The 13,954-nt window shown below is 37.1% G+C and overlaps 1 protein-coding gene across 2 annotated transcripts in view; it reads right to left on the minus strand.

Moving 5' to 3' along the window:
• The window catches only part of LOC115258243 (dual oxidase maturation factor 1), a 439,950-nt gene that overhangs the window by 142,909 nt on the left and 283,087 nt on the right, over positions 1-13,954 (minus strand). For both annotated transcript variants that reach the window (XM_029858315.2, XM_062851454.1), the window contains exon 3: positions 9,835-9,869. The gene's annotated coding sequence lies outside the window, so the exon portion shown is untranslated. The remainder of the gene's footprint in view (positions 1-9,834; positions 9,870-13,954) is intronic.

Consider the following 13,954-nt stretch of genomic DNA (forward strand, 5'->3'; position numbering starts at 1 on the left):
GCATGCATGGGTTTGGTACTCTTTTATATTTGGCCACATCCGTCGAGACCCCCGGAACCGGTTCCGGAACACTACTGGTTCAGATATGGTCTAATATTGTTTTCCTGCTAACCGTTTATCAGGTTATCGAAAATGCCGCTGTTTGATGTGTCGCATGCATGAGTTTGGTATTCTTTTATATTTGACCACTTCCGGTGGGGCATCCCGAAGCGGTTCCGGAACACTACCGGTTCATATGTGGTCTGATACTGTTTTCCTGCTAACCGTTCATCAGATTATCGAAAAAGCCGCTGTTTGATGTGTCGCATGCATAAGTTATGTTAAATTTGATATTTGGCCACTTCCGTCGGGACACCCAGAACCGGTTCCGGAACATTACCGGTTCAGATATGGTCTGAGACTATTTTCCTGCTCACCGTTCATCAGATAATCGTGAATGCCGTGGTTTGATGGGTCGCATGCATGGGTTTGGTACATGTTCATGTCTGGCCCCTTCCTAGGGTACCGATCCGGAACACCTAAATGACCATAACTCCGGAACGGCTGGACCGATCCGAACCATTTTCAATAGGAAACAATGGGACCAAATTCTGCGTCGAATGAGCCATTGATCGTTGAAATCGGTTGATATTTACTATCTAAAAGTGAGGTGACCTTTTTTTGTACACATACACACACATACATACACACACACACATACACACACACAGACATCATCTCAACTCGTCGAGCTGAGTCGATTGGTATATGAAACTTGCTCCTCCCGGGGCTCTATCAAAATTTCATTTTTGGAGTGAACATATAGCCTTTCGGTACACCTTGGTGTACGAGAAAGGCAAAAAGCAGTAAACGCCACTAGGCAGAATTTTGAAACAAGTGTTTATTTTTATGTAAGTTTATGTCATACTGATCAACTTTGCCGAAAACACCAACTTCCTAAGTTATCAGGATTCTGAGCTATGAGATTTCGCCTCCTAGTGGCAGAATTTTGAAACAAGTGTTCATTTTTATGTAAGTTTATGTCATACTGATCAACTTTGCCGAAAAAGCCAACTTCCTAAATTATCATAATTCTGAGCTATGAGATTTCTAAAATTTGCAAGTTCACTAGCGCCTCCTAGTGGTAGAATTTTGAACCAAGTGTTTATTTTTATGTAAGTTTATATCATACTGATCAACTTTGCCGAAGACACCAACTTTCTAAGTTATCAGGATTCTGAGCTATGAGATTTCTAAAATTTGTATGTTCACTAGCGCCGCCTAGTGGCAGAATTGCGAAACAAGTGTTTATTTTTATATAAGTTTATGTCACTCTGATCAACTTTTCCAAAGACAACAACTTTCTAAGTTATCGAGGGGAGCGACAGTCGTTTTGCCAAGCCGAAAAAACACCAAAAAAGTCGAAAAAAGACGAAAAAACCCGGTAAACGCCGCCTAGTGGCAGAATTGCGAAACAAATGTATATTTTTATGTAAGTTTATGTCATACTGATCAACTTTGCCGAAAACACCAACTTTCTAAGTTATCAGAATTCTGAGTTATGAGATTTCTAAAATTTGCAAGTTCACTAGCGCCTCCTAGTGGCAGAATTTTGAAACAAGTGTTTATTTTTATGTAAGTTTATGTCATACTGATCAACTTTGCCGAAGACACCAACTTTCTAAGTTATCAGGATTCTGAGCTATGGGATTTCTAAAATTTGCATGTTCACTAGCGCCGCCTAGTGGCAGAATTGCGAAACAAGTGTTTATTTTTATGTAAGTTTATGTCATACTGATCAACTTTGCCGAAGACACCAACTTCCTAAGTTATCGAAGACACCAACTTCCTAAGTTCCTAAGTTCTGAGATATGAGGTTTTGAAAATTTACTTGCTCACTAGCGCCGCCCAGTGGAGGAATTTCGAACTTCGCAACTCATCGTCAGTAAGTTATTGGCGTACCCAACAACTTTCCCGAAGACACTATCCTTCCAAATGATCAGGGTCTTGAGCTGTCGCATATCGTAACGTTTGCTTGACAACCTGATATGGTTCCTGTAGTGCAATTTAGCATCAAATTGTTGATGGTCCCTCTAGCGGCCAAATTGCTAACTAATCATATGAACCAAAGTTCTAAATGGTAGATCTTATCAAGCCCTAAAACTTTGCCGAAGAAAGTATTGCGTTAACTCTTAACACACCCGAGATAATAGGCCACACCCCCAAAATGCTGAAATCCCATATGCTCTTAGTCTCCTATAACGCTCACCCCTGTCTAGTAGGAGTTCGTTTAATAGGAGTCCGTTTAATAGGAATTCGTTTAGTAAGAGACTCGACTGTATAACCTGCTATAGGGCACTGCATGAAATTCTCTCCTTCTCTTTTACTCTTACAGAAATTTAGTAAACAACAAGGCCAAGAAACGTCAAAATCCCATACAAAATCAAAACAATGCAGTGCCCTATGATTAGACTTTCTAAAACATGGCTATGAACATTAGCGTGGTTCAAAAAATCGTTTTTGTTCCACACCGCTTATTCGATTCGTAACCAGATTCTAAGCCTTCTCCCAAAGCGGGAGAGGAAATCATTTTTAATTGTCGGGAGCTTCGAAACTAATAACTTGGAAACCAATTAGTGTTAAGTTCATCGTAGAATATGTATCATACTTATGATGATTATGGTTATTTACAAATTGCAAAAAATTATATCAGCTGACACATAAACCTAATATGGAAAATTAGCTCAGTGTACTTTGTTTTACTGAACTGTCAGTAACTGTTGGATCTTCTTTCGGACCTCTTTAGAGATACGCCGGTTTTCTGGTGCGATATCTTAAAGCTGAATAATTTTTTATTAATGCTCGCTTCATCTTGGCTAATTATGTGGGTACTTACAATTCAGTCGCCTAATTCAAGGAATAAATCCAACAAAAATAACGAGTTTGACCCTTCGTGGGTTTATAGCTGTAGGTAGGGTAACCTATAATTCCAATTCCACTATTAGGATTTGTTATTCAGGGGATAAACATCATAACTTACGGTTCTAGGTAATAGCTCTCTAATAAACAAATTCTACCTCTCACCTACGCAATGAATTCCTCTGATGGTACAATAAAAAGCAATAATTCATACAATTTTAATTTTGACCACGTTTGCTTCGCAAATAGTTTTGCTCTACCGATCCTTGTTCCATCGAAAACACCTGCAATGACGGCTTCTTTCCCCCACTATCCTCTTAGTGCTCATCAGTTGACATTGACACTGTCATTCGCTGTGATAGGACGAGGGACTTCGAGCTGGCCTTCATCGCCAGTGCTGCCAGTGTTGGCAACAGTAACAATAAACTACGAGCAAAAAGTATCACTGTGAAAACTGTTTTAGGTAGTTCAACGGCGAAAGTAATAGGCAAAAGTGAAAAATTGGTGTGTTCTATTGGATATCTGTTATAGGGAAAATGACCAACAAACAATCGTCACCGGACTATCTTAACAGTTCGTTTCCCGAGAATAGTATTCGCTGTGGTATACAAGAAATAAAATGTGTTTGTGATCGACATGCAACCGAATCCAGTAGATTGTACGCAACAGCTCAACGCCAATGTTGCTATCATTTGTAGCAAAATTTTAAAGCTCGTTTCTTCACGATTTCATGATGACTACAACAAGCACTTGCCGGGTGTAATTGAAGGACGTAAGGGATGCTTATGTATACCAGCAGGTAAATTAAAAATTATTAGACTATATTTGTTCTGACACTAGCATATTTCGGATTACTCGGGCGACGTTGAAAACAGCTTTTGATGCAATTGTAAAATCTGAATGCATTGAACCATGCTTACCAAAATTTGGTAATGATGAAAGGGGAGAGAAATGATCGAACAAATGAAAGATAAGGTCATGCATTCAATCATCAGAAAAGGTTTTGATTTTGTCAGCATTTCCCAATTCGTAAACTGTACGAAACATTCAAGGTTAGCATTATACGTCAAGGACTGTACATGAACCACGTGAAGGTGAATGGGTGTACTAAGTAATAAAATAATATGGGGTTCGAGATTTTAAAATATGTGTTCATGAATCATATTTATTAGTTAAAATTTATGTTCTAACATATTTATCTTTTTTTTTTAATCTTCAGACGAACTTAAGTGTTTAGAACGCTTGGTAAGAAACATAAAAACATGCGTTGACACAAATGGTATTTTGTGCTTCCCTAACCTCAAGAGGTGCTATTATTGTTTTAATCGCCGCGATTTGATGTGCTGGTAGTTCATCGATTGGTTTTCGGCGAGAAATAAGTTATGGCCGTCTGATAGTTAAGAGACGGCTAGAAGATTAGTCCGCAGAAGATGGTCGAAGGCCAGTAAATTCGACCGAAACGTCCGGACAGTCTGGCAAATAAGTTTTTAATTATTTCTCGCCGAAAACCAATCGATGAACTACCAGTACACTAACCTCAAGAGGGGTAATCCCCTTCTTCAAGAAATCGTACAAAAAGTGCAGGATTTCCATATCGAGGCAGACGTAAGCAAGGAACTGGGCTAGGCAGAAAAATATGAAAGCGTACGTGAGGGAGGAAAACAAGTGCTGAAGCAGAAGCGTTTGGTTTTGGCAAACCTGTCTGAAATATAAGCCCTCTTCAAGGAAAAAATCCATGATTACAAAATTGGATATATCAAATTGGATTTACACTCATTGCACAATTATGGGTCACACACAATTATTAGTCACTTTTCGTTCATAAGTTGATTTGTTTTGTGTCACTATACGTATCGTACACGGGCATATACATCAAAACATACATATTTTCAATATTTTTTTGTTCTGCGCAAAACCATTTGTCAAAGTAACACTTCGATGGTGAATATCGGAAAGTACGTGCGCTGCTTTCGTAAGCTCTCTAAAAGCGAGCTTTAATTATTTTCAATTGCGAAATGGTATCGTCACCAGAACAAAGGTATAATTTACGTTCTAAATGTAGAAATTCATGTGACTGCAGCTAATTAAAGCTTATTTCAGGCAAAATTTAAGGACATATATGAGCGAATCCAAAGATGGCCGTCACAATGGCTGCCTTGCAAATACCGAAAGCACGGATCTCGTCATCCAAGCAACTATCAGAGATGAAAAAGCAATGAGTAGCCTTGCTCACTCGTGGTAAACATTGAGTAGCATTTTCGTTTTCGTGCATTTTGTGGATGACAAGATCGGTGCTCTCAAAAACGCGAGCCAAAAATGCTCCTGGACGCGCTCCCATTTCACCTTAAGTGACTCATTATTGTACCAAGGAACACCGAAAATCACACAATTATGGGTCACTTTTTGTGCAGCATAATACCGCCAGTCGGGGTGACATTGGGCCTGGGGGGTAACTTTGGGCCAAAAATCAAGAAAGATGTTTCGCTCAAAATACTAACATTTATTATCAAAAAGCTGATACCATATGGCAAATATAACTTGCGTTGATCATCCGCTGTAGAAAAATGTCACATTTTGTTAATTTTCCATTAAGAAAACGTGATGTGAATATCATGGTTAAGCGTACTGTACAAAATCGTTGTTTTGAAATGCCCAGTAGAAAACAGCTGAACATCGGACATGTAATGAACTGCTGTTCTCTAGATATATTGGGTAGTTTTTTTGAGAAGTAATATAAATTTTCTTGGTTTTGTATGCTATTTTGCATGAAAAACTTATTAATTCGAGCTGTAGGGCAAATAACTCATTTTGGGGGTGACTTTGGGCCATATAAAAGCAATGCAGTCAGTACGAGAACCCTACAAATGTGAATTAAAACAACTGCGAGTATTCACATTATTTTATGCATAAAACGGCGTTTGTTTTAGAAATAAATGTAAGATTCATGCTAAATTAAAAATGCACGCATATCAGTTTATAGGTAGATGATGAGGAAATATTTCTTTTGTCTTTTGAGAATGCTAGTTGGAGTTATATCCAGGGGATAGCGGATGTATTGTAATTGATCAACGATCGTTTACAATGAATGTGGTCAAACTTTCACGTTTGTTTGTCTGTGATGTTATTTTAAAGTGACTAGGCACTGATAGGTTGTGCGCAAGCAGATATATATTCACTAGTTTTGATTTGCAAGCGATATTTTCTCACATTGAACTATTTGGATTGAATTTTAGTGTTTGGCCCAATGTCACCCCCTCGAAGGGGTGAAATTGGGCCAATTTTAATTACTCTGTATTATTGTCAAAATTAAAGTTGAAGCATTTATACTTTAAACAATCCTAAACAATATATAAATGAAGTGTCTACCGAATTCAACATTGATTTAGAGCTAAAGTATTGTTATAACGACATACAAAGGGATGGACTATGCAGTTTTGGCCCAATGACACCCCCACTCTGACTGCACACTATTATCGATTTTTGCAGTTCAATCAAAAGAAAATTGTGCTATAACTCTCGTTAATTGTAACATTAAGAAAAATGGGTGAATGTTCCAAGTAGCTTAAGTAATTCTTAACCAAATGCCCTAAAAATCTAATTTTCGTCAATTTTGTTACTTGGTCCCCTCTGACTTAACGCCGACCATATGTAGTCTACGAACGGTTGACGAAATAAATAAATTTACTGAGTTTCATTACACATCCAAAAAAGTCGATATTTTTATGTAAAACTAGCTGTACCCGGCAAACTTTGTCTTGCCTACTGCGTTTTTTGACGCTTCAAGTTTCTAGCCAAGACATAAGTCCCCGGTCAAAATGTATGGAAAATCAATTTTCAAAAACTCTTAAATTTTCCATGTTTTTTGCCTCATAAACCTTCCTTGGTTGAAAACTAACAGAACAAAACTAAGACGATCAAAATCGGACCATCCAATCGCAAGTTATGGGCGGTCCCACGTATGCCACTGCATTTTTATATATATAGATCTGTCTCAATTGCCATAAAAACCTTCGAAAATTCTTCAAATATATTCACCCAATCGATATGCATCAAAAGTTCTTCCATTGAAACAGAATTGTGGCGTCCTCAGCGGTGGTAGGACGTGGATCCCATAATGATCAACTTCACCCCGCTGATCAACTACCCCCCAGATTACGGTACCGTAATCCGGGGTAACATTGATCAGAATCTTCGATCTTTCTTGAATAATTCTCTTGTTAAAGCAAGCATCACGTGTTTTATATTTTTGAAACAAGTAGGGGGATTAGGGGCATAATGGACACCCGGGGCGAAATGGACACCCCTGTTTTTGCCGAAACCGTTGACTTTCATGTAACTTTTTTAATGCATAAGTGTAAAGGAACAAGTCATTGTTCTATTTTTCAAAAGAACCATTTATATTCCTTTAAAATAACCAAAATATCATAGAAATTGAGTTATGTTTTTCATATGGTGAATTTCTTATAATATTGAAGCAGTAGCAAATAAGGTATTACGAGTGACTGAGTGTATCCACCATACAAACAAGTGAATTGTTAGCTTATCTACATGTATACGTAGATTTAGCAATGGATGAAGTATTATATTTTTGATCAGAACACACTGAAAATAGCAATTTCAATTTTGTAGTCTATTCGGGGCGAAATGAACACTGGCAATTACGAATGGATGTACGCACATTGCATACTGTTAGGCGTTTTAGAGAGTTTGAAAAAATTCAATCCGATTATTTTAGCCTAAAAAAGAATTAATTAACTTTGAAGCTATGTAAACTCGTCTAAGATGGAGAATTATATCTGTGGTATTGATCTCCGTAGGCAAATTACTTAACTGGTCGATATTCTCAAAGATACAGCATAAAATATGCAGGGGTGTCCATTATGCCCCGATGGGTGTCCATTTCGCCCCGTACCTTTCCTGCCAGCCCCAAAAAACACACGGTTTTCTATTCATTATTTCTTCACAATAATGACATTCTACCAGGTGTAAATGATTAAAATACGTAGGAAACAAGTTAAAATTGTAAGCCAACTGATAATATGTTAAGTTTTTGTCTATTATACGTGCCTAACATACTCATTTGCTTAGGGTGTCCATTATGCCCCTAATCCCCCTACTGGCCCTCTGAGTATTGATCAAGCTACTCGAAAAAGTATTGTAAAACTTTAAAATATGTTTAAATCTAATTTCTGATTTTGTTGATTTGGGGTAACATTGGTCATGTCAGTGATCAATGTTCGTTTGTGTTGGAAATACCCTTACTTACTAAATTCGGGGTCGCTGATTTCGAATATGTTGTCCAAATTCTTACAAGTTATGTACTTTTTGAGTTATTTTAGGATTAAAATCCTCCAAACCGTGAATAACGCCTAAAGGTAGGCAATGGCTTAAGGATTTTGATTGAATTGATAGCCTACTTTTAATAAATCGTATAATTTATTGAAAAATAGTATTCTCATAGAAGTTTCGGTGATTAAATTCAACTCTAGGATATCATATTGAAGTAAGACAGTGATTTCGAACCTCATATTGTATCTAGTATTCATGCCATGCATGATTTTTTGACAATGTATCTCATTGCGTTACGAAACACACTTATGGAAAAATAGATTTATTTCATTGTTTATGTAATTCAATTATCATGCATTACATGTCATTCGATAGCTGAATAATAACAGATTACGATATATCATTTGATTGCAGAATCTGATTCAATGTAAAATGCTTGTTTGAACATTTCATGAGGTCGGTCAAGCCGATCAATGTTACCCCGCTGATCAATGATACCCCGCTGATCAATGATACCCCGTTTTACGGTATCATATTTATCATCAATATTCCAAATCGGTGAAATAGCTGAATGGCAAGAGAATGCCTCACAATCAGCGGATCTGTGTACGAATCCATGTCAATATTTTACTTTTATATGACTTGTCTATCGGTTCTGTTCTAGCCATTGCTAAACCCATTTTCAAGCTGCGGCGGCTAGTTTGCTGCATAGAAAGGATGTACCGTGATTTCGGGTGAAATTGATCAGTGGGGTGAAATTGATCGACGTGAGGTCCATTTTTATTTGTTGAAAATAGTGCATTAAACTTAAAACAATTTGTAGAAAATGATCATCATCTGGCTTAAGGATTATTGAATGCTGAGTTTACGTGTTTTACAGCCAATTAGACACATATTTATGTATTTAATTCAAAATTTTCCGAAATTGCGTGTTAGCCGAACTTCGAAGACACTTTCAAACTTTTGTTGCCGTGGCGGTATCGCACATGTAATGTACATTCGAATAGATGTTTTTAGCTGCCATGCATTCGCTAAGCATCAAAAATTCTATAAATATTTAAATTTATGCATAAAATTGCACTTTTTTCCGCAAGTATCTACTTACTCAATGTATAACATGCATACTTTCAGGCGTTTTCTTGGAATTTATCAAACTTTAAACTTAAATAATTAAAACTTTAGTAAAGTTGTAAAAGTTTTGCATAGCTTTTCGCATTCTGGGGTGGATAATTAGGTGGAAAAAATATTTTCAGAACATACAAAGGCATTTCACTGACTGATCAATTTCACCCCGAAAGTAAAATTTAGGATTTTTAATTTCAAATGCCATTTATCAAAATAAAATAGTTTGCAGTAAAAATTTCAACCTCGTTGACTGGTGAAAACCGTGGTCGTACTTGTTTTAAAGCATTAAGTTTAACCATATCGTTAAATATTCAAAAATTAGACGTCGAAAACAGCGAAAAGTGGTCAATTTCACCCGAAATCACGGTAATATGTATATCACTTTTACAACGCGAATGATGTGCAGCAAAAATGATGCAGCGCAAAGAAGATTTTTTTTTGCTGTGTTGGTTCCACTGAATCTGATATATTTTCCTTAGACGTAAGCTGTTGCCGAAGACCTATTAATTTGTATAAACTTACCTCACTGCCTAGTTTGGATTACGAAGCCAGCTTATCTAAAAATAAAAGAAAAAATATCAGTTAGTAATTTTGTTTTAGTACAGTTTTTTTATTGCTTATGATGTCGTAGCCTAAATTTTTCACCAAGTAGTGCACAAACGGGTATGTGTGATATTTTCAGAGGTTTCCAGGAACTTATTCCGAAGTGCATCTGGAATTTGCTTTCAGGGCTACTTCGGGAATCCTTTCCGAAGTTCTTCGAGGAATTCCTACTAGAAAGGAAATTGCTTCCAGTCACCATCTTCCGAAGGTCTTTTGATTTTTTTGTTCGGATTTCCATCTTTCCTTCCGGATTTTCTGGGATCAGGACAATCTCTCCGGGGTTCTTTTAGGAGCCTTCGCGAGATTAGCCGGAAATTCCTGTCTAAGTTCTTTCGGAATTGCCTTCTAGAATACCTTCGGCAATTTCTTCCACATTTCATACGGAACTCGTTAAAAAATACTTTCCAAATATCCTTCAGGAAGAAATTCACATTTACCCAAAAACCATTTACCTGAATGACATTACCCGAATGTAACATTTATCCGAATGCGACAAATACCCGAATGCGTTATTTACCCGAATGCTACAAATACCCGAATGCGACATTTACCCGAATGCACCATAAACCTGCTTGTGATAAAACGATTCATTCATTCATTCGTTTATTATCAGGCAGTATAAGGAAATTCCTTTTTAAATACTACCTCCGTATCGTAAAAAGAATTCTTCATAATCATGAGACATAATACTATACTTAGTTCTGCGAACTGGCGTTGAGATATTGTCAGCTTTTCAAAGAGTACTGGAGGAGCGTGTGTTTTAGTTAGCTTCCAAAAAAGACACATGGCCGATATGCATATAAATACTGCAACGAACATCCTATCAGGTTCATTTGTAAATGACGCACCCTTGCGTAGCGGTTGAGTCCGTAAGGGGCCGTCCATATACCACGTGGACAGCTTGGTGGGGGGAGGGGGTTAGCGAAAAGTCCACGCTTGTCCACGGAGAGGGGGGTGGGGGTTCGTAAAATGTCCACGTGGACAACATTGACATATAAATTAGGAAACAAGAATCTACAAACGCATTATTGATAAGATTCTCTTCAACAGTTCTTTCATACATTGTTTTGTTATACATTTATTATACATTTATACATTATTATACATTTATTATACATTGTCTTTTAGTTGTAAGTTACTTCTTCAAGGAAAAAAAATCATGGTTTTGATTCACAGACTAATTTGTTTTAAATTATCAGAATTTCTAATTACTTAGTTTTCTTCATCGAGGAATATTCTGGAGATTAAAAATGGAATGTAGACCATGCAAATGTTGGTGTTTCAGTCAAAAATTTTTCATTGTAGTTCTGTATGATTTTTTTGAAGTTTCTTATCAAATTTTTAAACTACTTTAAAGTTTTAGATGTTTCTAATGGATATTAAAGTCTAAACCTCACCAATACAATTAAGTTGCTGTAAATCTTGTTTATTTTGTAAGAATCTAAAAAATATAATCTTATCTCAACAACCATCTAAGATTTAAAATTACCTTATCTCAACAAAACAATCAGGCAATCATTGATTAAACAGACATTCTAAAAAGTACCTATTTTGTGCTACATGTTTGTATTCTATGTAAAGTTATAGAATTTTATAAAGTTTTCAATTATATTTAAGACATTGTTTACGAAGAAATAAAAAATTTAAAAAAAAAATCAAAATCACTTTTTCCATTTATTTTTGAAATATAAAAAAAACTTTTTTTTCGGATGTCCACGTGGACATTGGGGGAGGGGGGGGGGGGGGGCGGTGGTCAATGAAAAGTCCACGCTTGTCCACGAGGAGGGGTCAATGAAAAGTCCACGCTTGTCCACGAGGAGGGGGGAGGGGGTTAACAACCATGTATTTTCTGTCCACGTGGTATATGGACGGCCCCTAAACGTATCGGACGCAACTGTTGACAACAACACGTAGCCTGTCCATAGAACTGGCACTAGGATTGACGTGTAAAACGATTCGTTCTATATTTATTCTAAGGAAAAAGCATTGAATCTTGCTAACCTTACTAATAACCTACTTATTGATTAGGACTAAAGCGATACTGGATAGGTAATTCAAAAAGTGTTCGGGTTCATATAGGACTGTACCAATTTTTCAATCTTGTCGTACTTGTTGATTACTTTCTTTGTTCTTCTGTTTGCTGGTTCTGCTTGAAGCGGACATATGCAGAATTTCACTACTGGCGTTTTTTCCACAAGTTGAAATTGCTTAACCACCTTGTAGAGTTGTGGGTTCCCATGTTTTAACAACGCGCTCCGTTTATTGTGCCACCCTTCAATGTTGTTGGACGCCTTTTGAATGCTCTTTTTTACTTTATTGTAAACTGACCACAGCTCTGGATAGAAAAAGGGGCGAGCGCTCTTTTGATTCCCCAATCCCCATCCTTTTACCATTCACATAATATTCATCAACATAAGCCAAAAAGTCATCGAGAGTCTTTCTTAATTCCTCGAATCCCTTTGGTATTCCTTTGTGAGGTAAGAAAGTCAAGGCTACATCCTGCTTGTAATACAGTTGGACATGATAGTTGGATGCGTATAGCTTTTGGTGGCCAAGTTGTTTCAGCTTCCTAAAGAAACTTTGGTTTAGATTGAGAGAAGCAGCCATGGAGGGAAGCATCGGGAAGAACTTGTTGTGTAGGAAATAATAATCCGATAACTCTTCAGGTTTTAAGATACTTTTATTGGAAATCAACTTGTCAGGTCATTAATTATGTACATGGTTCTATATCGATGCTTATATCTAATACAGTTCAGTTTGCTAGTTTTGTATTCACACATTTACAATATCCGCCGTGTGCAGCATAGTTGTCCCATGTTAATAGGGATTACCATAGAACATGGGACAACTATGCCGCATACGGCAGATATCCTATGTATATCGGATTGCGCACATTTGTATAGGTATCACTGCATACAATATGTAAAGCTTAAAGTTCCCCTCAAAGCTCTCCATACAATATTGTATGCAAGATTGAAGTCAGAATGTGCCTTCTATCTATTATGTAAGTTGATGCATGGAATACTATCTTCTATAATGATGAATAGTGTTGTGACTACATCCAGTTCATTGAGAAGTTGTGTTAACCACACTCCTTCTTTTGTTGCTGCACAAAGTGCTATTAATTCTGCTTCACTGGTGGATAGACTTACTGTCGGTTGTCGAGCAGGAAACCCGCTTCGCTTCTCGTATACTATTTTCGTATTGCTTGTTCCTCGTAGGTATCTCAGAATTCGTTTTAATCCAGACCAGTTTTTACGGCTTTTCGGGCCCGTATGAAGTTGATCACCAATATTAACTTCTTTTCCCGATCAGCCTAGATAGCTGTGTAGTGTCGGTAGCGGTTAGTTCAACTGGCTAAGAATAGCACTACGGACCGCCTGTTCCAGTGGTAGGAATCCACTAATCAGGTGACCCCTAATTCATGGTGTTATGCGGCTTTACGCTTACGGTGCCTAGGAATGAATGGTTACCCAGCTAACATTTTGGTCTGTATAATTTGTGTTATACACCACTATATAAGAATCTATTTAATCGTATAAACTGCACAAAACTGCTATATACATACCAAAGTGGAGGCGATATACAAACTTCTGGCGATATTTCACGATTTCTTATAAACAATTTTACGATGCCCCAAACAATCGATCGAAAGAAAGAAAATACGACTTCCTATAACTAGTAATACGACGTCCAAAATATGAACGAAAAAAATGTAAACACCTAGTCTCGAACACGGAACTTCGAGATTGTGAGTGTAGGCTCATACCACTGTACTAATCGATCAGTCGTGAGTACAGCTTAAATTTTGACCAATATTAACATGAGCTTTCTAACCCACACGTGAAACTTGCCTTTGCTTTCCTATATGAACGTTGATATGAAAGCTGGGTTGTAATTTTTCCTAAGTCATTGCGATTCCTTTCGTTACGTTGATATACTGATATATGATACACCAAAATATGAGCTGTCAAAATATACAACTCGTTGCGATTTTGAATTGCGTTTATTACGGCATGTTTTGTTTACAACAGAAGCC

This window comes from Aedes albopictus, chromosome 2 (genome assembly GCF_035046485.1).
Source record: "Aedes albopictus strain Foshan chromosome 2, AalbF5, whole genome shotgun sequence".
NCBI lineage: Eukaryota > Metazoa > Arthropoda > Insecta > Diptera > Culicidae > Aedes > Aedes albopictus.